The following is a 25,296-nucleotide window of genomic DNA, read 5'->3' as shown; positions in this document are numbered from 1 at the left end:
GGAGCTTGGAGCCTGGGGTTCGGGCTCTGCTCCCCAGGAACAAGCGATGGGATGAGAGGAAACGGCCTCAAGTTGCGCCAGGGGAGGCTGAGGTTGGATCTGGGGAACAATTTCTTCCCCAAAGGGCTGTGGGGCATTGGAACAGGCTGCCCAGGGCAGTGCTGGAGTCACCATCCCTGGAGGGGTTGAATAGATGGAGATGACACTCTCAGGGACATGGGGCAGTGCCAGGGTGGGTTAACTGTTCGACTTGATGATCTTGAGGGGCTCTTCCAACCAAATGATTCTGTGATTCTATGATAATGGTGCCTTTGTGTGCAAGAGGGGGAGCTTGAGTCAGCAGAATCAGCTGCTAGAACCAGCTCCAACACCACCGCCTGGCAGGGCAGAGCTCAAGCACCAGTCAGTCTCCTGCAGCCCTGTTCCATTGCTCAGAGGAAGAACTGGCTCGCTCGGAGCTGACAGCCAGTGCGGAAGCCAAAATGCAAAGCATTAAGGGCAATTAAGGCACTGGATGTGAGCTGGGGCTCCAGCTAGTGTGAACAGAAGCCATCATCTCTCAGTGTCTTATCTGTGAAGTAGTGACAAGGGCATTGCCCCTGCAGAGGACTAGGAGGCTGCGTATTTTGAAGATACAATAGATTGCAATGCATAGCGATGGACTGATAATGGAGACATGCGCTGCTTTTTTAGAGCTTTTCACTATTAACTTTTCATAATTTCTAAACCTGCAAAGCTACTGGCATATTCCTGTCTTTTTTTTTTTTAATGATACGATTTTTGAGTAATATAGTTTTGGCTCATCAGTACTTGATCAAGCTTTTAAGTAACAAAAAGGAGATGAGACCTGTGAAGAGGGTATAGCAATACGAGCAGTGCCTACCCTGATGTATGAAAACAGCCAATGCAAAATCATTTTCATTACTGAAACTTGCTGCAGTGCAGGAAACATATTCCAAAAAAATGAGAGGATGTAACGTGCTGTGCGCACGTGGTTCGCATCTCAGCAGCACCTGGTACCTCCCATTCATGCCACCAGAGCTGCATCTGCTAACACTCACCAGTCGATTCGCAAGAGCAATGGTACACGCTGTCGCTTCGGCTTCTTGCTGACACTTGAGTTTGTCGGAAGTGGCCTTCTCAAACTTGGCTGTGAGCTTCCTCAGGTTCTCGTTGAGGCGCTGTACATGAGAAAAGAAAATAAAAGGAGAAAATCACAGCACAGTTTTAAGGCAAACCCTTCTGGAGAGATACTCCCCCTGCGGCAGCAGGAGCAGCGCGGAGCAGCCGGGTCCTGGGTTACATTGTGTGCTTGGAACTCACACCCTCAGCGCAGGGCACAGGCGAAGAACCTGCAAAACTAATGTATTTGGTGTGAATTTAAACTGGGAAAAGGGGTCCTTATGGCCAAGCACCTATGAGTGGTGCTATAGCTATGAACAGGGCAGCTAAGAAAACCAAGTCTTTTGTTCTCTGATGCTGCAGCCCCTCTGGTCTCGGTCCAGTCCTTGAGGCTCTGCTGAGTTGCGCGCAGAACCCCAAGGGGCTCCTGGGGCTTGAACCATCGCCAGAACACACCTCCTGTGCCCTCTTTCTAGAAAGGACTATGACATAGAAGTCAATAAAGTGATCCTGCTCCTAAAGCTGCCTGAGCTGCCTTGGACACTGTGACAGAGGAGCGCAAGCAGCTCCAGGTGGGACCATCTCACGTGCAGGCCGGCTGCAAAGTGTTTGAGGGCTGGGAAGGGGCAGAAGCTCCCAAAGCACCTGGAGCCCCCCACACTGTCCCTTTGCTTGGCCAGAGCTGCTCACACTCAGGTCTAAAACAAATCAAGGGCTCCCACAAGCACTTGGAGCATCTCACTTCTGATAAGAGAGGCAGAAGTAATAATAGATTTTATCTCCACCCAGTGCAAACTGCTTAAGGATAAACTGCTCGTAAATCACTCTAACGCTGTTTGAGCTACACTAGAAACAAACCTGAAAATAAAAAAGGATTCTATTCTATTCTATTCTATTCTATTCTATTCTATTCTATTCTATTCTATTCTATTCTATTCTATTCTATTCTATTCTATTCTATTCTATTCTATCCTATCCTATCCTATCCTATCCTATCCTATCCTATTCCATTCCATTCCAGTATCTGCAGCTCTCCAGGATACTGGAAAACACAAAGCGCTCCCTCCTTGACCTGTCTTGGAATTAATAACACAAAAAGTTTCTGTCCCTGCAGGTACATGAATGTGTGTGCATACGTACACTCCTATATATAAAACCCCATTACACAAGCACAATCTGATACATGAGCGTGAGCTGTGAGAACAGGTCAGAGCTGCAATGCCCACCAGACCCACTCTGCAGTAACACACAAACACATCTGTGTGCAGCTGGGAGGACAGCTCTCACTTCTATATCTACCCTCCCCAGATTTGTAGTGACCTTACTTCCCAGGCAAAGTGATAAGTATTTTTGAAAATCCAAATAGTCTCATTTATTCCTAAAAATAGATATGCGGCAGCTCAGGGCCCTGTTGTGAGCAGGTATGAATCAGCCTCACGTCAATGAAGGTATCCAAGATATCACAGTTTGATAAGCAGGGATATCCCTCCAGATCCAGCCCTGCGCCGAGCAGTGTGTCATTACCCATCTGCAGAGGGGAAAACTCACCTAAACCAATCAGTTTTGCAAGCGCATGCTGGTGAGGTACCAGTAATCCCCCCAAAGATTGGGGGGATTGCCACTTCCTTAACCAAATCCCACTTCTTCGAAAAAAGAAAGAAGAGAAAAAGCTCAGACATTAAAAGCTTCAGAAACAAGAACCATAAAGGGATAAAAAAATGTTTCCCAGTGCTGTATTTCACATCTGAGATGGGAGAATTAGAGGCTAAATAGCTCTAAATCCAGCCCTGCTCCAGGTGCTGTGCCCACCTCTGCAGCAGGAAGGGGCTACTGGAGGAATCTGCAGCCTTTTCTTTAATATTTTTAGTTAAAAAGTGTAGTAAGCATTTTAAGAAGCCTAGGAGGCATCAAAAGAGCTATATATTTTCTAAAACGAAGATGGAACAGATGAGTCCTCGCACGAGCTGGGCTGCAGGGACAGCGCTGCCCCTCTCTAAGTGCACATCTCAAAGCCGCATATTTCAACACAGAACTGTCAGCCCAGCTGACAACACATGTTGGTTTTTAAAGGGGATTTTGCACACACTGTGGTGTCAGTACGAAGGCACAGACACACAGGATCCTTCACTCATGAAGGAGGATGCCAGATCCACAGCATGTTAAGAAAAGGCAGGTTTCGGGGCACATGCTCCAAAATAAGTCAATATTTTTACTTACTTGTCAATATTTTTTACGTATTTTGATTTTATTGACTTATTTGTCTGGGTTTTTTGTGGGGTTTTTTTGCTGTCTGCAGTGCTGGTCCAGCTCTGGGTCCTCAGCACAGGACACACATGGACCTGCTGGAGCGGGGCCAGAGGAGCCCCAGGAATGATCCGAGGCTGGAACAGCTCTGCTGGGAGGACAGGATGAGAGAGCTGGGGGGTTCAGCTGGAGAAGAGAAGCTCCGGGGAGACCTTAGTGTGGCCTTTTCATACGTCAATGGGGTTGATAAGAAAGATGGGGACAGACTTTTGAGCAGGGCCTGTTGCGATAGGACAAGGGGTGATGGTTTAAACTAAAGGAGGGAGATTCAGGCTGGACATGAGGAAGAAATTGTTGCCCTGAGGGTGGTGAGAGCTGGCCCAGCTTGGCCAGAGAGGTGGTGGATGAACCATCCCTGGAGACATCCCAGGCCAGGCTGGGTAAAGATGTCCCTGCTGCGCTGCCTTTTTTCTTTTTTTTTTTTTAATTAGCAAAAAACTAAATAAGGATGATGCACAAGATTTGCCATCAGGGAGCTGTGCAGGGACAAACTTTTAGCCTCGTACTTCAGCAGTCGTCATCCTGCAAAAAACGCCCATCATCGGGGACTGAGCGCAGGGAGCCAGCCCAGCACATGCTATGAGTGCTCTGAATGAGCCTCCGGTTCCTCTTCCCCCCCAGGAACACACTGGTTTGAGACAATGAGTGTCCTGAGGACCCAGGTGTAGAGGTAAATTACGTTTTGAAAAACTAGGTGGGAATAATAAGAATTATTAATTAGCCTTTCTTTCAAGGTGTAAGCAAGGCTGGCGAAGAACAGATGAAATGTAGAAAGCAGCAGTAAAAAAAAATCTTTGGATTCCCACTCCACACGTGAGCACAGAGAAGCAGTTTGCTCCAAAGTGGAGGATTTCTCCCCAGGCAGTGACCAGTGTGACAAGTCACGGAATCCCAGAATGTCAGGGGTTGAAGGGACCTGTAAAGCTCCTCCAGTGCAATCCCCCCATGGAGCAGGAACACCCAGCTGAGGTTCCACAGGAAGGGGTCCAGGCGGGTTTGAATGTCTGCAGAGAAGGAGACTCCACAACCTCCCTGGGCAGCCTGGGCCAGGCTCTGCCACCCTCACCAGGAAGAAGTTTCTTCTCGTATTTAAGTGGAACCTCCTGTGTTCCAGTTTGCACCCATTCCCCCTTGTCCTATCACTGGTTGTCACCGAGAAGAGCCTGGCTCCATCCTCCTGACACTTCCCCTTTCCATATTGATCCCCATGAATGAGTCCCCCCTCAGTCTCCTCTTCTCCAGCTCCAGAGCCCCAGCTCCCTCAGCCTTTCCTCACACGGGAGATGCTCCACTCCCTCCAGCATCTTGGTGGCTGCGCTGGACTCTCTCCAGCAGTTCCCTGTCCTTCTGGAGCTGAGGGGCCACAACTGGTTACAATATTCCAGGTGTGGTCTCCCCAGGGCAGAGCAGAGGGGCAGGAGAACCTCTCTGACCTACTGACCACCCCCTTCTAATCCACCCCAGGTACCATTGGCCTTCCTGGCCACAAGGGCCCAGTGCTGGCTCATGGTCACCCTGCTGTCCCCAGGACCCCCAGCTCCCTTTCCCTTACACTGCTCCCACCGAAGGGCAAGCACTTACAGCAATCTTGGCCTTGATACTGGCCAGCTTGTTCTGGGCAGCCGCCAGCTCGGCGTTGGCCCTGCTCAGAGCCTGCCGCTTGGGCTGCACCTCGCAGAACACAGCGTGGAACCGCACCATGTTCACCACCCAGGAGCAGAGCCCGGCCACCGCCAAGGACTTGGTGGTCACAAATTCGGGTTTAAACTTGGGATCCTGTAAATAGGGCTGAAGGGCTTTGAGGCAGTTCTCATGGATGTTCTCCTTGTCGAACTTGATCAAGGAGTCCAGGAAGCCATCCACCCTGGCCATGGCGGCTTTGGCTGCTTTCCAGCTCCTGTCCTTGGGAATCTTTCCTCCTGGGGCCATCAGCACCATCACGGCTGCGGTGACATTGCTGACAGCTGAAGGTGGTGAGCCAAAGGACCTCAGCTCCGTCAGATTCTTCTGAAAACGGGAAAACAAGGTTGTTAGACAAAAATTAATGGGTTTGCTTTCTACTTTGCAACTAATAGAGTCAGGCTCCCAAGCTATCAATCTGATAAATTGGGTTTCTTCCAGCCCAAACATTCTTGCCTCTAAATCACCGCTGTGCATGTCTGCAGCACATGTGCTCAGTTCCCTGCACCCGGACCAGCCCAGCCCCATGTTCCTCCCCACACTCCCACCCTTTCCCTGCTGCAGGAGGTTTTTTGCCGTCTCAGAAGATCAGGATAAGGAAAAAGGAAAACTTTCCAAATAATAACCTCTTCAAATTGCCCCCAGCCCCTCTAAAACTGCCTTGAAGCTCTTCTCTTTGTGCTCAACTACTCCCTGTGCCAGACACCCTTGCACTGAGGTCTTGTTGAACTATCTGTGTGCACCCCTGGGGCCATCATCCAGCCCAAATTTAGGCACTTAAACAAAGCACCTTTAGCAGGATGGCAGTCATTGGGGTGAACAGACAGTCCCCTCACAAGAAAATCAGCTAATCCACCTCCTCCACTGTCAACACAGGCAGCTTCAGTGAGTCCCTAATAGAAAGTGGGATGAATCTTAACCTAAGTTAAAAAAAGGTGAATTGCGGAGAAAGCACCTATTTCCTAACACCCTTGCAACTGTGACAATAAAGCAGTGCTGAGGATTTGATCTGCTGACATCTTAAATCTTGTCTCCACGCACACGCGATTTAGCTTTAGCATAGGAAAAACCAGCGCGGGTAACTCAGCTGTGCTCAGATGACACGCTGTTGTCAAAACAAGGATAAGGGCTGTTTCAACACTGGTTTAAGGAAAATCTATGAGTTTCAGTCAGCTCCTGTTTCTATCAGTTCTGAATAGTTTTTAATCTATTTTCTCTGATGTTCTGCTTCTATCAGTTTCTATCTGTGGCAGCAAGGTGCGAGAGTCTGGTACTTCTGAGCATTCATTTTTTAGATAAAGGTATCTGCCATGAATCTATTCCTAAATGTGTCTTCGTTTGCTTTGAGCTTTTCTTAATCATCGAGCTGGCAGAAACAGGCCCTTGGGAGCTGTGTGCATTTCCAGTGTGAAACGTCTCTAATTAACATGCTCGATGACACGGAGCCAACCGTGAGCACAGGCGAGCAGCCCGACATTCCCTCCTGTGTCCCCAGCACCCAGCTCAGCTCAGCCGGGAGCAGCACGGACGATGTGGCCTCTCCGGAGCCCCCGTGTGCTGGGGGTGCTGCTTGGGGGGCTCTGGCAAAGCAGCCTGTCTTTCACAGCCTGCATCTTGCTGGCAATGGGATGCTGAGTGGGTGCTGTTGTTCTTTCCCTAGGAAGTGAACACTTCACGGCATGACAGGAACGGGGACGCCACTGCCCTGGGTGGAGGGGAGGATGATGCTGTCCTGGTCAGGAGATGGAGGAAGCCCTGGGCAGCATGGGGTGCCTGGTTTCCTTCCCTATTGTGAGAGTTTCTGGCGCCACGGGAAGAGGACAAGTCAAGCCCATGGTGAGCGCCACGCTGATGAACTTGAGTACCATGTAAAAGGAGCTCTGCCCTTTTCCCTGATGGCATCAATCTGTTGCATTTTAATCACAGAATCATGGAATCATTTTGGTTGGAAGAGACCCTCAAGATCATCAAGTTCAACCCATGACCTGACTCTGGCACTAATCCATGTTCCTATGAACCTCATCTCCGCATCTGTTCCACCCCTCCAGGGATGGTGGCTCCACCACTGCCCTGGGCAGCCTGTTCCAATGCTTGACAACCCTTTCCATTCAGAAATTTTTCCTGATATCCAATCTAAACCTCCCCTTGTGCAACTTGAAGCCATTCCCTCTCATCCTATCGCTTGCTATTCAGGAGAAGAGATCAACACCCTCCATGCTACAACCTTATATCACTCTAAATTCTTCTTCTGCACACTGGAGTATCCCCAGGATGGAAACCAGACAGGACACTGACACCGAGTGCCACCTGCCTCAGGAACCACTACGGCATCCTCAGATGTCTCTGGACCATCTCCAGGGGGATATTCCTTGCAGGCAATTGCATGGCAAGTTTGTTGCTTTTGATACTGTCACTGTTTTCTGCTCTCTGTAACCTGTGCGGAGACTGAGCAGCACTGGCCAAGCACCATCTTCCTTCTCACACGGGCACAGGCTGCCCAGAGAGACAACTCTGCCTCCTCTTGCAAGTGCTTTGTGCCAAGCAGAGACCCACGGGCAGGGGAAGGCAGTCCCGGAGTCGCTGTGCCTTCATCTCCTCCTTCCCTCCTCCCAAAATGAGATGAGGATGTCGAAACATCAGATCCCCCGAGTTCCACGTCCTGCACTCCTTAGGGGATGCAGGTGCTGAGGAACAGCCCGCAGACAAATTGCACTGCAAGAGATAAAGGGCATTTTTGTCTCTAAAACCTGATTTCCTAAGTTTTCAAACTCACTGTCACATCTGGCTTTGCATTTTTTTGATTTTGCAGGTGCTCTGTGCTGGGTCTGTCATAACCTGCTGGGCATCCATCATGGTCCATATACTTATTACCTTCATTATTTTATGCATATACTATACAAGTCTGAATAGACATGGTTGTTCTTCTTTTAAACTAGCAGGTGACACTGGCACAGAAATGTCCATGTATCCACATACTTACTGAGCTTCTTGGTAGCTAACTATGTATATTTACTGCTGCATTCTACTTGACAGTTTTTCTCACTATTTTCCATATTAATGTTGCATATAGCAGTGCTGCCCAAAGAAGACAGATAATTGGGGAGAAACTGTATATACACACACAAATATTGCAGATTATTCACATTAGTAAGCAGGTCAAGCTCTCCGGCGCATCTCCGATCAGCAGGTAAAGGAGACCATGCCTTCCAGTGCTCTGCTACTGCAGCTTCACAGGTCCCTAGAGAAAAATCCCAGCATCTCCCTAATCTTTGCCTAATGAAATATTCTACAGCTCCAGCACGAAACCAAAACTAATAAGGAGACAAACATTTTCCCTTTGTACAGTCCTTTCCCTTCCAGGAACAAGAGCCAAAGCAACACATCTCTGCAGCAAAGCCATGTTTTCTGAAAGCTAATTAAACAGCAAACCCATTCCTGATGACGGAGAGTTGTTTTCCTCTCCCCCAACAGGGCTACGACTGAGCCATGGTTTGAGGCATGACAGAGCCTTGCCTTGCTGCAATCATGGGATTCATTCTGATTTTCCAGCTGCACCAGGTGCTTGGCCACTCCTCTGCCCTGGGTGCAGCAGGAGTTTTCTGCTCCAGGATGCCGTGTGAACTTCAAGTCAAGATAAATTGTAGGTCCGTCCAGGTTCCAGTATAAGTTGGGGAATGACCTGAGCAACCTGAGCTGTTGAAGGTGTCCCTGCTCAGGGCAGGGGTGGCACTGGGGGAGCTTTGAAGGTCCCTCCGACCTAAACCATCCTGTGATTCTATGGATCTACGATTCTAAGGTGACCTTCCCTTCTTGTGGGGCAGAACCAACGAGCAGTGGAGCCAGCCAACAGTGGAGAAGAGGTGCAAACGAAACACCCACCTCCAGTTCCTCCTGCTCTCCATAAACATGAGTAAAAGGCAACTTGGTGCAGCCTTGCTGCTACTCTAAGTTACACCAAGAACCCAGTATGCACCAGCTGGGAGGAAGCTGGAGGAGGGTGAATACATCGCCCAAAAATTTGGGCCATCAGATGATATTTCCCCCTGCTCCAATGCAGTCGGCAGATACTGGATTCCCAGGGGAATCTTTACCCTACCTTGTTAAGGGTGTTCAGAGCAGCCTGGGCAGCCTCCAGGGCAGGCTCAGCTTTGGCCAGGTCCTCCTCGCAGTCCTTCTGTTTCTGCTCGACCTCCTGGGTGATCAGTGCCACTTTCTGCTCCTCCTCATCAGCAATCGCCTTTTCCCTGCTCACTTTCTCCGTCTCCACTCCCACCACCCGGATCAGCTTGTCAGCATCCTCATTCTTCTGCTTCAGCTCCACTTCTTGGGCTGCCAGCCTGGCCTTCAGCTCATCCACCTGGAGGGAAGAAACACATGTGGGAGCACAGACACGCACCAACCTGTTCCTGCCCTGCACAGCAGCACAGGGTCACACTCCGGAGGGGCTGAGCAGCACTCAAAAGCACAGAGGGCCTGTGGGCAAAGCAAGCAATGCCACGGTAGCACAGAAAAGTGGTATTCTAGCTGTTAGCAAGATTTGCTGCTCTCCTTTGCCCATGGTTGCTTGGGTCAGGGTCGGTGTGTGTGGTGCACACAGTGGAGCAGCCTGCGAGCGGTGAGGAACCCAGCAGGGGAGAAACCCCATCAGCAGATGGAGCTGCTGAGGTTGTCCCAGCCCTGCTCCCTGCCTGGAAAGAGGACTGAGGTGCCAGGGCAATGCAAATGCTGCTTTGAGTATGATCTGATGGGAAGCAGGTGGAAACTTTCATTTCAGCTGTTCCTGGGATTGCCTTTGTGCAATCAGGAGCCTCACCATAGGCCAGGCACTTGCAGCAAGCTGTTCTCATCAGAAAACCAAATACACCCAGCTGTCACCTCTCTTTGAACACGAGATCTGGTGTCACATCACGTCCCCTCTAACAGAGGCACGCATGCACTGTACACATGTGTTTGGCAGTGGCGATGACGCACTACAATTCAGCTACGCTTTCTTCTCTTCTCAGCCTTGACACCTACAGAACAGAGCAGGTGTTATTTTGCCACGTGCAGGTTTTGAGGAGGTCCTGTGCACCAGGAACCCCCTGCTTGCCAGGCACACCCTGCAACACACCTCCTCCCCCCCGCACCCCGCACACACACGGCAGAAGAAGATGCCCATCAGTTCCCTTACAACCATCAGGTCCTACAGACTTGTGGCACTAAGGGCATTTTTCACACCACAAACATCATGATTGTGATCTGCTGACACATACAGCCCTTGTCAGACGCCCAAGGCTTGAGGGACTTTACATTGTGGAATCATAGAATCATTTTGGTTGGAAAAGACCTTTAAGATCACCAAGTTCAACTGTTTAACCTACACTGGCACTAACTCACAGCCGTAAGAACCTCATCTCCACGTCTGTCCAGCCCTCCAGGGCTGGTGACTCCAGCACTGCCCTGGGCAGCCTGTTCCAATGCCCCACAGCCCTTTGGGGAAGAAATTGTTCCCCACATCCAACCTCAACCTCCCCTGGCGCAACTTGAGGCCGTTTCCTCTGCTCCTGGCGCTTGTTCCTGGGGAGCAGAGCCCGACCCCCCCTGGCTCCAAGCTCCTTTCAGGCAGCTCAGAGATCAGAAGGTCTCCCCTCAGCTCCTGTTCTCCAGCTGAACCCCCCAGGTCCCTCAGCCGCTCCCATCACACTTCTGTTCCAATTCGTGATGTCAAATGAGCTTGAGAAGGGATCCCCCATTCAGCTGGCAGCCTCGAGGCACAGCAGTGGTAGCAGCTCCACCAAGCAGCTACTCAGACGCGTAAGGTAGGAGCACTTCCAGCAACAGGCTGGAGCGCTCACATGGTGGGGCAGCTCACACTGGCTCTCACTCCAAGACAGAAAGTCTCTTTCTAAAAGCACCGTATCGATTAATTTCCACAGGCTCTGTGCAGACCATGGAGTTTTTCCCTGTCCTGAGGTCAGGCGCATAAAGGATTACTTAATGCTCCTTCAATACATCTTCACCTACATAAAAGTACTTACTAGAAGGGAAGTCAGACACTTGCTTTTGTTGATAATTCCATTTTTATACCAGAAGAGAGAGCAAGATTTGCAATCATATAAACTGAAGCTATTGACATTCGGCATCAGCTTCAAGTGGAGGGCGGTTTCTTAGAAGTCTCTTTGTGCGCTTCAGTCATTGTCACCTCCTGCTGCCCAGCACTACAATGCTGTTTTCACCTGGGCAAAGACGCAACTGTAAATCCAGATGACTCCAGCCTTCAGGAGCATGTAATCCCTTCATTCAGCAAACTCAGCAGCAGCTTCTTGTTCAGCTCCACATCTTTGGGGATTGCAGGAAACTGAAGTGGGAGGCTTCACTGATAGCAGATATGGCTTGTGAGCTTCTGCCCAAAAATGATGTGCTGGATATAGACATGAATGGGAGCTTTAGGGGTTTACGTGGCCACAACAAAACAAGTGAGGGATTAAAACCCACCAGCACTCAACAGCTGATGTAAATTCAGCCCTCAGCACAGCCCCTGAGAACAGAAAATGTTCTGACAAAACCTTCTTTCAGCCAAGCACATGTAATAGCGGAAGGGTAAATGACTTGCTATAACACTGTCAGGATTTTAAAATCAAGAAATTCAGTTGGGGCTTTGCCCGAATGAAACATTTGGAAGGCCAGAGGTGTGTGTTACTGTGAAGGTGTGTGTTACTGCCCAGTTTGGCTTGGGCAACACGTTAAATTCCCAGTGGAAATGATCCAAGTGGGAGCTGAGGACCCTCTGCTAACAGACCTCGCCACATCTGGGGGACGTTTGCTGACCTCCAGCCTCCCTCACCTGTGTAAGGAAACAAATCACACTTCCCCAGTGAGGCTACAGCTCAAACACAGTTGAACAGGGACAATTTAATAGTGTTTGTGCAGTGGAAAGAGAGAAACAGGAGCTACGCCTAAACAACTAAATCCACTCTCTTTAGTGGTATCCTGGGGGCAGCACCAGGAATGCAGATTTATGAACTGCACTCCTCCAGTTTCACCCCCTCAACACATCAAACAAGTTTCCTTTAATGTCAGGCTCGTTTCCACAGCAAAACCAGTCTGTCACATCCATTTCTCCTCCCTTCCCACACAGCCTGATGCCCAGACATGAAAACGCCTGATGAGACAGCGCTGAGCGGGGCGGGCTCACACCGCCGCCTCGGGAAGGCACAGCTGAAATATTTAATGTGCTCCCATGGGTGGCCTGCGGAGCCGTCCCTGGCACAGCAATGCCAGGAATAAAGGCATGAAAAATTCTCCTCTTTCTACAAACGTCACGGTAACCAGGTACTCAGATTTCCCCTCTCTCACACCAAAAAGGGTGGCAGCTTGCACACAGAGCTATTTGCTGCTTCTTCGGAAACTTTTGGGTAACACTTCAAGAATAATTGTACAAAGAGAGACCGAGGTGGCAGGAAAAATGACAGCAGACCATCACCCCAGAGTGAGGAGAGAACACTATTAATCTCTCTGTGTGTGGTATTTCCAGCAGACGTTGGTGGGTTGAAGTCCCCCACAAGAACAAGGGCTGGCGATCAGGAGACTTCTCCCAGCTGCCCACAGAATATTGCACCTGCCTCTTCATCCTGGTTGGGTGGGCTGTAACAAACCCCCACCAGGATATTGGCCTTGTTGGTCTTCTTACCCATGAACACTCAACCAGGACAGAGCAAGAAGAATTATTAAAGAACAGAAAACCTGCCGGGCAGGTTCCCAGAAGACTCATTTTACCTCATTTTCCCTGCTTTGTTTCAAGAACACAAAATACATCACAAAGGTCAGCGACTAATTGATAGAGCAAGCAAGACTTGGATCTGGAATCCAGTGATGCAATATTAACCAAGGTCATCCAAAAAATGACTCAGCAATGAGCTCTGAACAGAGCGCTGACCTCTTCATGGTGAACATCACTTGGAAAAACAAATTACTCATCCCATGCATCTTCCTAAGTCTTCTATGTCCTAATAACTGGAAGCCGGCTCCTGCTTTTCAGGGTACTGAGGACAGTCGCTGTCTTCAGGGAAAGATGGTGAGGAAACATAGGAAATGGAAAACATTTCTTTAGAAGAAAAGTTGGTCAACAGTATCAAGTTGTCCAGAGCAGGGACGAGGGGTGGAGAGGGGAAACAAGTCAAAGGAGGGGGAAGAGGTTATTTTGAAGTTGGAATGGTTAAGTCAAAATGTACCCCGCAACTATTTGCACAACAGCTCCCTCATGCTGAGGCCACACTGGAAGGTCTATAGAAATGCATAAAACTCATAATTAACTTGTCGTGGCATCCAAGCAGCAGGAAACTGGAGAATCCTGGTGACAGGAGCACTAGTCCTCAGACGTAAGGCCACACCCAGGTATCGAAATCCTCCACCTTTGCTTTGAAATTTAAAGAAACAAACAAAAACAAAACAACCCACAACATATCACTTTCAAGCACCACGACACAGCTTGGAGATGACACACCTGAGACATAAGACTCGTCAGCTCCTCAGCACCAGGACCAACCATGGGTGAGTGTAAAGTTCAGACAAGATTGAACGTTCTGGTATGATTTTCACTACTGCTAAATATCCACACCCTTGTTTCAACTCGGCAGCAGTTTTGACTATTGCACACATCTGATATTTCAGGTGTTTAATTTTAGGCCCCCAGTGCTAATCTCAGATTCAAATTTGACACATTTCTCCTCACTGCTCTGCATCTTCAGGAACCTCACAAACAGGCGTTTCTCACCCAGCCTTACTCCAAACAGATATGAACATCGCTTCCTTTTATCCTTCTCGCAACAGTAAAATAGACAAGACCCCAAGGTGCTGTGGCTCCCCATCTCCTCCCCAGCCCTCCACCACTCCTCAGCACCTCTTCTGTGGCTGGTCAGAGAACCCTTGCCAACAAAACACCTATATGCAGATACAACTGAAGAATACAAAAGGTTCCCATGTTTGACCGACACTACAGGGACTTGTTTCCCCTCAAAAGGTTGGTTTCATATTAGTTGCTTGCAATAAAAAATAGACCTAACACAAATTTTCCATCACTGGGACACCACCAAAACCAGCAGCAATGCACAGGTCAGCAAAATGATTTCCCCCCATAGGTAGGGTGGGTGTGAGGTCGCTCTGGTTGACATCACTGGTTCTAACTGGTGTTCTCTGCTACTGGCTGTTCAACCGCAGCCCCATCCTTCCGCAGGAGATGACAGAACCTGCAAAGGGGACATGAAACATGCCCCCTCCCATTCTGTGTCCTCAAAGACCTGTCCTGCACCATGAAGAAAGCAAGTGCTCAAGTGAGACGCAGGCTCTCAGAGCCAAGAGGCACTAATAAAGCCCATACATCACCCTCCAGCGAGGCACATACCCTTCTGAGCACGACAGACGTTGTTTATGTCAGCAGCATTACCCAGAGCACATAGGCAGAAGGGAGTGAACCCGCTAGTCCTTCATTCCCACCAACCCCCTGCATTTCCTCAGAGCAGCTTCAGGAGAGGTCCATTTGCCACAGCAGAAGCTTGTAAGAGAACATTTGAAACAGTTAATAGAATATGAAATGGAGAGAAAAACGGGAGCTAGCAACTGGTGTAGACAGCAAAGCTCTGAAAGGCAGTTTGAGTCACTACAGAGGGGTTTGTGAAATACTCAGAACAACATCTAGTCTTTACTGCACAAGAGTGCCAGTGCTGGTCCTTAGCAGGGCGATTTGGGGATGGCTGGTCTACATTTCAGACACGCAGTAGTTTCCCTCAAAGATGGACAGCATAATGCAAGGAAAAATGACCATCAGCTATATTTTAAAAGGATTCTTGCTGAAGTCATTGTAGATCCCCTGGATGCTACTCCAAAAATCACTGATCTCCCTCTATTTTATAAGGTATCTTGTCACAACTGAAAGATAATAATTAAAAGATGTCCATAGCCAGTTGGATCCCTATCTCATTTCAGTTCCTGTGATCTGTCACCAGGGACTGGCACCACCCCAGCAGCAGGGACTGAATATACATCCCTCCCCTTCTCCTTTCCAGCACAGACACAACTCCTGCTCCTCAAAGAACCAGTTCACACCAGACTAGAGCCAGGATCTAGTGCAAATTTTACACTCTGCACAGTTCCAGCCGGTAAAGTTCTCCTTCAAACCAGGATGAGGAGATGCCTCTAACAGAGAAACACGAAAACCCATCAGCTTTTAACCCCAAGGGTTTGCTTACCTGTGCAGATGTGCTCTTGAGCTTCTCCAGGCCATTCTCCAGCCGCTCCATTTTTGCTTTTAAATCCTTGCCCTTCTTCAGTAGCAAATTCTGATAGAGTTTGATTTGCTCAAGGAAGGACTTTGGAGTGGTGTAGTTATATCGTCGCTCATTGCTCAGATACAATCGCGAAATCTCGTTGACACTTGTGTGGACATAGGCCATGAATTTGCTTATTGAATCTTTCACTGAATCCTAAAAGTAAGATGAGAAGACAAGGAGAAAATATTTCAAACTGAACAACTATATGTAGTGCAGATCTGTGCCATATACAAAGGAATTTATTAACATTTTATTCTGCTGCAGCAAAATCCAGGCTGGAACATCTAAGTTGATCCCTTTTCATTTGTTATCTCTAAAATAACTTTGTCTGTTCATGTACTGTATACCTCTTTTTATATCTTTTTATCTCATATTTTATCTTATTCCAAGCAATTTTTCTAGCATTAAGCTCTATAAAATAACAGCCTTTCAAGCATAAATTTGGGCTTTTCTCCTCTACAAATAGGGAAAGCACACACATAAAAAGAAACATTGTAGACTTTATTCTACAAAAATCCTGCCCAGAAAAGCTAAATAAACATAACTGAATCTCTTTTAGTCCAGCAGCAGGTTGTCATCAATGAGAACTTGACATAATTTTGCCCTTGAGAATTACAGGCGCTCAGACACGCCTGTGGAGAGCAAAGCCCATGTTCCCTGCAATAACCATAAGCATTAGGTTATTTCCTGCACCGATTTGTAAGCTGCCGCTCTTGCTTGCAAAGCAGTGGTGTGTCTGGCAGTGCTATCAGTGCACAAACACAACATGGTGCCCACGGCCATGCTTCAGCTGAGGGCTGTGCCCCTCTCTGAAAAACCTGCTTTGCTTAAGTTAATTAGAATCATAGAAACATTTTGGTTGGAAGAGACACTTGAGAACATCAAGTGTAACGATAACTTAACTCTGGTACTAAATCATGGCCCTAAGAACTTAATCTCTGTCCAACCCCTCCACAAGGATGGTGACTCCATCACTGCCCTGGGCAGCCTGTTCCAATGCCCGACAGCCCTTTGGGGAAGAAACCTTAGTTAATATCCAATCTGAACCTTCCCTGGCACAACTTGAGGCCATTTTCTCTCATCCTAAAGCAGTAGAGAGTTACCAGCAATTCCTCTCTGAACGGTCACCCAGATGTCCTGGGTGAGTGCTGTCCCTGCAGTGCTGTCCCCATCGCGAGAGGCACTGCTTGCACCAAGCAGAGGGACATGTCACACCTGGCTGCCACCAGCACCCCCCGCAGAGGAACCCAAACCCAGGCACGGCCATGGCAGCCCCAGATGCCAGTGGGTGAGGTGCTCACCTCCACGGTCTCTGTTTCTTGCAGAAAGCGGAGGCTGACAGACTCGAGGGCCTCCTGCGTCCACTCCTGGAACCAGTCTATGGCCGTGCAGCTGATGATGGCAGGGAACCTCCTGCTGCGGACACGGAGCTTGCTGCCCACGGGCGAAAAACACAGCACAACCTGCAGAGCCCAGGGAAGGAGAACGTGAGAAGACACAGCCAGGAGCAGGCATGGGGTTCCAGCTGCACAGCCCAGCTCAGGCTCTTCCATCCACTTCCAACGGGCACAGACTGAAACACAGGAGGCTCCATCTGAACATGAGCAGAAACTTGTTTGCTGGGAGGTGCCAGAGCCTGGCCCAGGCTGCCCAGAGCGGGTGTGGAGTCTCCTTCTGTGAGACATTGAAACCCGCCTGGACCCACCTGTGTGATCTGCTCTGTGACCCTGCGTGAGCAGGGCTTGGACTGGGGATCTGCAGAGGGCCCTTCAGCCCCCACCAGGCTGGGATTCCATGAATGGAAGATCTCACAGCACCAGCTGAGGTTACAGCAACCTCAGTCCTTGAGCCCTTGCACTTCAGGCCAGCAAGCCTGGCATGGAAAAAAACGTAATGTGGCAGTGAACACATTTTTTCTCTGCAATAAAGACAAGCAGTGGTGTTAAACATTGCCATGGTCAAAAGCAGAAGCCTGGCACACTTTCAAGCTTGAAGCTGGGTTTTAATAAAACCACCCTTCCCTGCTTCAGCAGTGAAACAAAGCTTTGCCCAGCAGGGAACTGGCATCTGTATTCAAGTGGTGCAACCAGGAATTAAAGTGAATGGATCTAAATTCTCCTGGCAGGACCACAGGCCCACCTGGGCTGTTTCCCCGAAAGCAGCATTGAAAAGAGTCGAGGTGGCTCAAACTCAAAATCTGCTTTTATCAGAGTGAGACATTTTTTGAATAGAGAAACCTCAAAACAAAGCAGAACAGAAATAAAAGCATTTATGAATATATTTTCCCTACTCATTGCATTTTTGTGCAGCAGGTCCTTTGCTTTTCAGGCTTTTATTTCAGTCCAGCTGCTAAAAGTTTCTGAGTTGCAGCAAACTGTGCAGTGTATGTGGGCCCCTGGGGGTCTCTCTTTGCATTATTCTGGGGCCTGGTCAAGGGGCTGTTACTCCCTTGCCCAGCATCCCCTCTGCCCTGCACCATTTCTCCTTCCTCCAGCCTTATCCCTTCCCTCATCCCCTGCCTTTCCTGCAGGCTGGGAGCCTCCTGCCCCACAGCCGCTTGGCCCACAGCTCCTCTTGGCAGCACAAGCTCTGCCTTTGCCAGCAGGAAACTCCTTCTGGAAGGACGGAAAGTCAGGACAAGGCAAAGTACCTTTCCTCTTTGTTGCCTCACAACCAGCTTTAACAGCAAGATAAGACCCAAGAACCAAAACCTACCACTACTGTTCATCACAGCCCTTTTCCTGTGAGCCCGCTGTGGCTCATAAATCCATATAAGCTTTGTTAATTGGCCACAAAGAAGGACATGGACAAGATGCCACCATGCAATGAAGTAGCAACATGTGAGCAAGGACCAGCTTGGGAAGCAGTGTATCTCACTCAGTGCATCATCCCTCTCCCACTTGTTAGCCCTGGCTGGTACCTTAGCAAGTGTCATAGGACAGGCTGCTGTTAGCTCAGATGTCGCTATAGTGGGTCAACACCTCCATCATGATCTGTTTTTTAGAAGCCACAAAAGAACTGCCTGTAACAAACCCACTTTAGTTTCCATTTCAGAAGAGGTAGCTGAACTTAGAGCTCCTGCTCCTCTGCCATGGCCACTGCGCATGGGGACAGACACACAGAAATCCTTCCTGCACCTTCAAGCATATGCCTTGGGCACCTCTACGTTTTTCTGTCAGGGCCAGGCAAGTTTCAGGAAGCTGTCCATGTACAAAAGCCTCTTCACAGGATCCCAGACGATTGGGCTGAAGGGGCCTCTGCAGATCCCCCAGTCCAAGCCCTGCTCACGCAGGGTCACAGAGCAGATCACACAGGTGGGTCCAGGCGGGTTTCAATGTCTCAGAGAAGGAGACTCCACACCCGCTCTGGGCAGCCTGGGCCAGGCTCTGGCACCTCCCAGCAAACAAGTTTCTGCTCATGTTCAGATGGAGCCTCCTGTGTTTCAGTCTGTGCCTGTTGCCCCTCACCCTGGCGCTGGGCACCACTGTCCATCCTCTGACACCCACCCTGGAGATATTTATAAGCATAAATAATACTTCCTAGCTGACCCCATCCATCTGCTGTAACACACGGTTAAGGAGAAGGGTAGAAAAAAGAGAAGGGATCAGCCTCAAGTAAATCATATTCACACTGCCCTTCCAGTGCACCACAATAACAGGAATAGATCCATGAGGGGACGGGAGGCAGAAGACAACCAAGATGCTGAAAAGTCACAAAACAGCATCAGGACTCATCAGAAAATCCCCTCTACACCCAGAGAGGGAAAGAGCAGGACTGCATTCCCTCTCCTTGGGCACCTACACTGTGGCATGGTCCTCAAATTTTCCCTCAAAAATTAATTTTCCAGTTGTTCCCCATCCTAAACATGTACCTTCCCACATCAAAAAAGCAATGGGCCACCCTATCTCAGTGACCGTGTCCCACCAACACAAACGGAGCAGTAAGGAGGAGGACATGCTTTCATTGAGCAAAGATCAAGGCTTCTCTCTCTGCCCTCCTCAGCTCCTGGCCCTGTGCCGGCAGCAGTGAACAGCGCTGCAGAGGGGTAAACACCTTCTGGAACAGTCTCACTCTCCTGTGCGCCTCACTGGGCTTTCCCCGTGAGCTGAGCACACATGGGAAATAGTCCTGAAACTGTTCTGGGATCTTTTGGACATATTCATAAGGCCTTTCTATGCTGGATTATGGGCTGTGCTGGAAGAAATCCTGTAGGCACATTGCATGCCACTCAGTTTCCAGCACTCTGTTTTTAACATAATACTTCATTTCTTCTGGCAATGGAACCCCAACAACATGAACACTGATCCCTTCAGCAGCTCTTTCAAGCAGCAAGACCTCGTCCTGATGCACCCCTGTGCCCGGCTTTGAAAAGGGAGCGGCTGGTCCTGCTCAGCTCTTGAAAGAGAACGTTCTCAACTTCCATAGTGCTTTCTAACACCCAAGAAGTGATGGCAACAGAGAGCATTTCCTGCACTTCAGTGCTACTTGCTGAGTGCATCACAGTTCTCATCATGAACAGGCAGAAAAGCCTTTCAGGCTGCGGTCTGACCTTCCTACCAGGCAGCCCAAAGCATCTTCACCCCATGCTCCTGCACCAAGGCAGATGGCGCAGACCTGAACTCCCCCAGCCTGTCTCACCTTCAGCTGCCGTCGAACACGCTCTATAAAAAACTCCCAGCAAGTCTCCCTGGAGTCCACCAGCCCTCGGCCTTTGACTTCATTCCTCACGCTGTTGATTATGTTTTCTACTTCATCATCGGGGAAGAGATCAGGGATTTCACCTGAGAAGAAGGCAGGTTTGGGTTTACTGGTCTGGATTTTGTTGCAGTCGCAGAGCAAAGTGAAGCAGGTGCCTCCCTCTTCAGGGCCTTGGGGAAAACCCTTCCTTGAGAAAAATCGTTGTGCCAGGCGCCCATAGGCCCCAGCAGCAGCAAAGTGGCACAGAACATCATTCTGCTAAAAAATAAGCCCTTGTGAGAGCAACATTTCTCATAAAAGTATGAGCTAAACAAACACAGAATAAAGCCAAAGTACAGAAAGTCCATTTTTGTCAGATCGACAGTGCTGATTAGATTACAAAAAAAAATCGCAAATACCTAATATGCTATACACAATAATGAAATAATTTCAGTTTTGCAAATCAATTAGTTACCTGTACCGTTCCTGCAGCTGTTCAATGCCATTGCCAGTGCTGGTAAAATAACTCCCACATCACCAAAACATTTTAAAAGTCAGAAATCTTTTAAAAACTTTTTAAAGTTAATAGTTATGCAACTGATTGCCAAAAACATAACCAGCCAATTTTTCTTTTTTTTCTGGTTACTTAATTTATCACCTATTCACTTCCCTTCTGGCTTCTGATTTGATTGAAATCATTATTATTGAGTGAGATACTGTCAATATGAGCACTAATTACTTAGGAAAATACACTAATCAGATATCTGCTTGTTTATAAGAGAGTCTAAAATATATATTCTGTTCTAGCTCCTTAGGTGATGGAAAGAAGTGAAACAAGTAAGAAAAACAAGCCTGCAGAGAGCGGGAAGCAGCCAGAGCCCTCAGGCAGCACCCGCTGGGTGGCACTAGGTCACGTTTTGGGAGGTCATAGAACCATAGAACGTCCTGACATGGACAGGACCCCCAAGGATCATGGAGTCCAACTCCTGTCCCTGCAATGACAACCCCACAGTTCACACCGTGTGTCTGAGGACATTGCCCAGTCTCTCCTTGAACACTGTCAGGTTGGGGCTGTGACCCCTCCCTGGGAGCCTGTTCAGTGTCCAGCACCTCTGGGTGAAGAACCTTTTCCTCATGTCCCACTGCCCTCCCTGGCACATCTTCTGCCATTCCCTGGGTTCTGTCACTGTCACAGAGAAGAGCTCAGCCCTGCCCCTCCTGCTCCTGCTGAGGAACCTGCAGCCCCATGAGCTCTGCCCTCAGTCTGCTCTGCTCCAGCTGAACAAACCCAGGGACTTCAGCCGCTCCTCATACGGCTTCCCCTCCAAACCTTCACCAGCTTCATGTCCCTCTGGACACCCTCCAGTAGCTTTATCTCCTTTTCTCCTGTGTCCCCAGCCCTGCACACAGTGAATGCTGCAGGTGAGGCCGCCCCAGCACAGAGCAGAGCGGGACAATCCCCTCCCTGCTCGGCTGGCCGTGCTGTGCTGGATGCACCAGGACACGGGGCCCTCTTGGCTCCAGGGACACTGTTGGTTCATGTTCAACTTGCCACTGACCAGAACCCCCAGAGCTCTCCATGGAGCTGCTCTCCAGCATCTCGTCCCCCAGTCTGTCTGTACAGCCAGGGTTGCTGTGTCCCAGGTGCAAAATCTGGCACTTGCCCTTGTTACACTTGTCATGGTCCCTCCCATGGTCCCTTCCTCAGTCCTCAGTCCAGCCACAATTCTGAGCTGCCTCCCCAGACCCTGAGTGAGGACTTCTGATCTGTCCCCTCTTCCCCACATAGCAGCTACAGGAAAATGTGACACCTTTCTGAACCACCGCAAAATGACCTGGACATCCCAAACCAGGCTGCTTGGCCTGCCCCTTGCTGCAGGACACTGCAGAGCTTCACTTCATGTCATGAGATATTTGTGCCATCTACACAGGTGACAGGAGCTACTCACCAGCCTCCACAACAACCCCTGTCTTTACTCCTGATTACAAATTTATCACAGGCAGAGATTGTTTGCTGCTCAAACCATCTGGCCAATTTACAGCCACATATGTCAACTCTGGAGTTTCGCACAAACTATCGCTTCCCTGTGCTTTCAACTCTCCAGTCCTCACCATGCACAGAGGTCACCCGAACCAGCTGGAGTCTTCCCACTCCTGACTCATAAATAAGGAAAAAAGCATCATGCAGTTGGTAGCAGTGATTTTCCAGGGACTCTGGGGAATATGCCCAGGCTGGGTTACCCCCTGCGGTCACGGTGACACAGCCGCACGCTCCCATGTGCGCTGTAGCTGCAGTGCGCCCTGCATGGGGAGTGCTCCACCACACATACTCATGCCATGTTCTGCAGCGAAACAGAGCATCTGTGTGTAGGCTGGCTATTCTGCAATTGTTTGGGCAAGCAACAACTCAAAAACTTTAATGGAAAAACAAAGAGGAAAAGGACTGCAATGGGACAAGCAGCTAGGTGACGCACACAGACACGGTCATTTGGTGGCTTTGTACCATCCACCAACTTGCAGTCAAATATTCCAGCCAGGAAAAACCTTATTAGGTAACTAGAGTGTGGATGCATGAGATCCACAGGTCAAACTCTTCATCTGTTGATACATTCCTTGGGCTCTGTCCTCAGCTGCAATGTCACAACAGACACGTCTCTTAACTGTAGAGAGTATACCATGAAGTATGGAAAAACTAGGTACACAACATCAGAGAAAGAAAAACTATCAGATGATGGAGTACATCCTCACAAAGGAGACCTTATCATGGCTTTTAGTCCAGAACTTAACCCACATATCTTCTAGCTCACTTCATATATTGCCCTTCTGTATATTCTAAAACCACAGATGCTACCATGAGCACAACCACACTGAGAAGGGGGAAAGGGGAAATCAAGCAATGACAGAGGTACCTGATGCTAAGAAGTCACTCACCAGCACCAAGAACTGCTCATCTGCCACTTGAGCGTCGGTCATCAGGAACACGATGCCTATGTTCTTCACACCGGCTTTCAGGTACAGGTTTGCCAGGTCTGCCTGGACGTTGAAAAGCAAGAGGACTTAGGGGGTGCACCTCCATTCTGCAAAACTCAGGTAGGTACCACATCTACAAGCAGGATATTTCAGAATCTTCCCATTAACCAAGAATAAAGCAATGGCAATTAATTAGCGTGAAACTGCACTTTGGCCACTCTCCATCTTCATGGCTGAGTCTGCCAGGTTATATGGGGGAGTCTATCGCTGTCATCATTGTAAGACTTTACCCAGTAAGACTTGACGTTACGGCCAGGTCTGTGTAACACAAAAAAAAAGAGAAAGAAGCCCTGGCCAGCACCGCTACACACAGGGAAATGCTTGTAGCTGGAACACCTGGAGGTCAATGGATGTGGCTAAAGACATCAGTGCAGTCCCTGGTTGTGGAGGCTGCCCTGGGAGTTCAGAAAGGCTTACTGTGGGCACAATAAGTCACTATACGGGGACATTAAAGCACCACAGGGACTGGGAGGGACAGCAGCCACTGAAAATGTTGGACCTTGGTGTCCCCATGCTGTAGATTTCTCTGATTTCACAACTATACCTGAATTTTCTTTTTTTTTCCTGAGGTGCTGCAACACATTTCTTTCTGCTTGTGAAGAAAGGAGAAGGACACCTTGTGCAAACAGGGATGTTTTCAGTTTTATTCCTTTCCAGAGTCTGAGCAGGGACTCGCCCTTCAGTGTCCCACTCAGTGCAGTGATGCTGACAGAGAAACTGCTCATATGGAAAAGCTGTTTCACCTCAAAGGGGACAGTGTCCTGATGAAGGACACAGTGTCCTCCTGATGAAGGACACCAACTTCTTGAAATCCAAGTTGTTCATGAGATGGGAAAAACGCCATCATCCCGCTCAAACTCCATCATTTCCTTCCTGCCCCTCCAAGCAGGATACAAGGCATGCGGGAGACACTGAAGGAATTTACTGGCCTGTGTTCCAGAAACTTTCTTAGAAATTCAGCAAATACACACGCTCCCTCAAAAAGAATCATTTGTTACTTCCATCACTGGAAATTTGAATTAGATCAATTATAACAGCACGAGGGGCCAATGCCAGACAGGGTAATCTGTCACCATCCTGCTCTTCCATATCGAAGAAAAAAAGATGACTCCATATTTCATAAACTCTTTGAAAATGAATAGAGAGTGAAGGGAACATCAAATTATCTTCCACCTCCACAGACAGAAGTAAAGACATGCTTTGAAAACAAGTTTATTAATGCTGGTTTCAAGCTATATTCCTAGATGGGAGCACAGGTTTTCTCAATGAACAGGCAGGTAGGAGCTAGAAAATTGTACGAGTGGGGCTGAAGAACACAGAGGAAAGTTGAAAATACCCAATGGATGGAGGATCAGGCTTGTGTGACGTGACAAAAACATGACAAAAACAACCTGTACACAACTACAGGTCATCAGGCCCTGCCTCTGATGGGGAAGGAAGGCAAGGGTTCATTGGCCATCGCATCTCCCGAGCAGAATGGCGTGAAGTTACTGAGGTTGTGATTTTTACAACATTTCTGATGAGAATCCTTTTGCCAGCAGCTAAAATACTTGAAAATCATTTCAACGATATTTTACAATGTTGATTTGTAACTTCTGTGCTCACCAGCCTGCGCATAGATATAAGCACAGGCACCTGTTCTCTATAGTGAACCATCCACCATCCCCTCAGTCCCTCCCTCATACAAAATCCTGGTGGAAGGACTGGATACGACTTTGGAACTCTCCTCCTGCTCTCTCCTGCTCCTTTTCCACCTCCAAATCACTCCACAACAGGCACCTCACAGATGAGCTAATTACCACATCTTGGTTTAATTAGAAATAATAGTCAAATACGGTTTCTTGAACAAGCATTAACTGAATGTCCACACCAGGGGTTTATCATCGGAGCCCAGCGCTGACTCTGAGCCTTGGGCTGGGATGTTGTTGGGTCTGGCCAGCTCAGAGGGCTGGCAGGGGACATCAGGCCTGTCTGCACCCCACAGATGTGTTGGGAAGCACTGCTCCTCTCTGCAGTCCCATATAGTCTCTGGAGCTTTTTACTGTCTTCACAATGGCGTCATTCAACACGCAACAAGACAGAATCACAGGATCCCAGCCTGGTGGGGGCTGAAGGGACCTCTGGAGATCCCCCAGTCCAAGCCCTGCTCACGCAGGGTCACAGAGCAGATCACACAGGT

The 25,296-nt window shown here is 48.9% G+C and overlaps 1 pseudogene; it reads right to left on the bottom strand.

Annotated features, from left to right (window-relative positions):
* The window catches only part of LOC139825978 (dynein axonemal heavy chain 9-like), a 117,652-nt pseudogene that overhangs the window by 4,725 nt on the left and 87,631 nt on the right, over positions 1-25,296 (bottom strand).

Source organism: Patagioenas fasciata, chromosome 32 (genome assembly GCF_037038585.1).
Source record: "Patagioenas fasciata isolate bPatFas1 chromosome 32, bPatFas1.hap1, whole genome shotgun sequence".
NCBI classification, from domain to species: Eukaryota; Metazoa; Chordata; class Aves; order Columbiformes; family Columbidae; genus Patagioenas; species Patagioenas fasciata.
The sequence above is the reverse complement of the archived record's forward strand: the minus strand, read 5'-3'. Positions and strand labels throughout refer to the sequence as shown.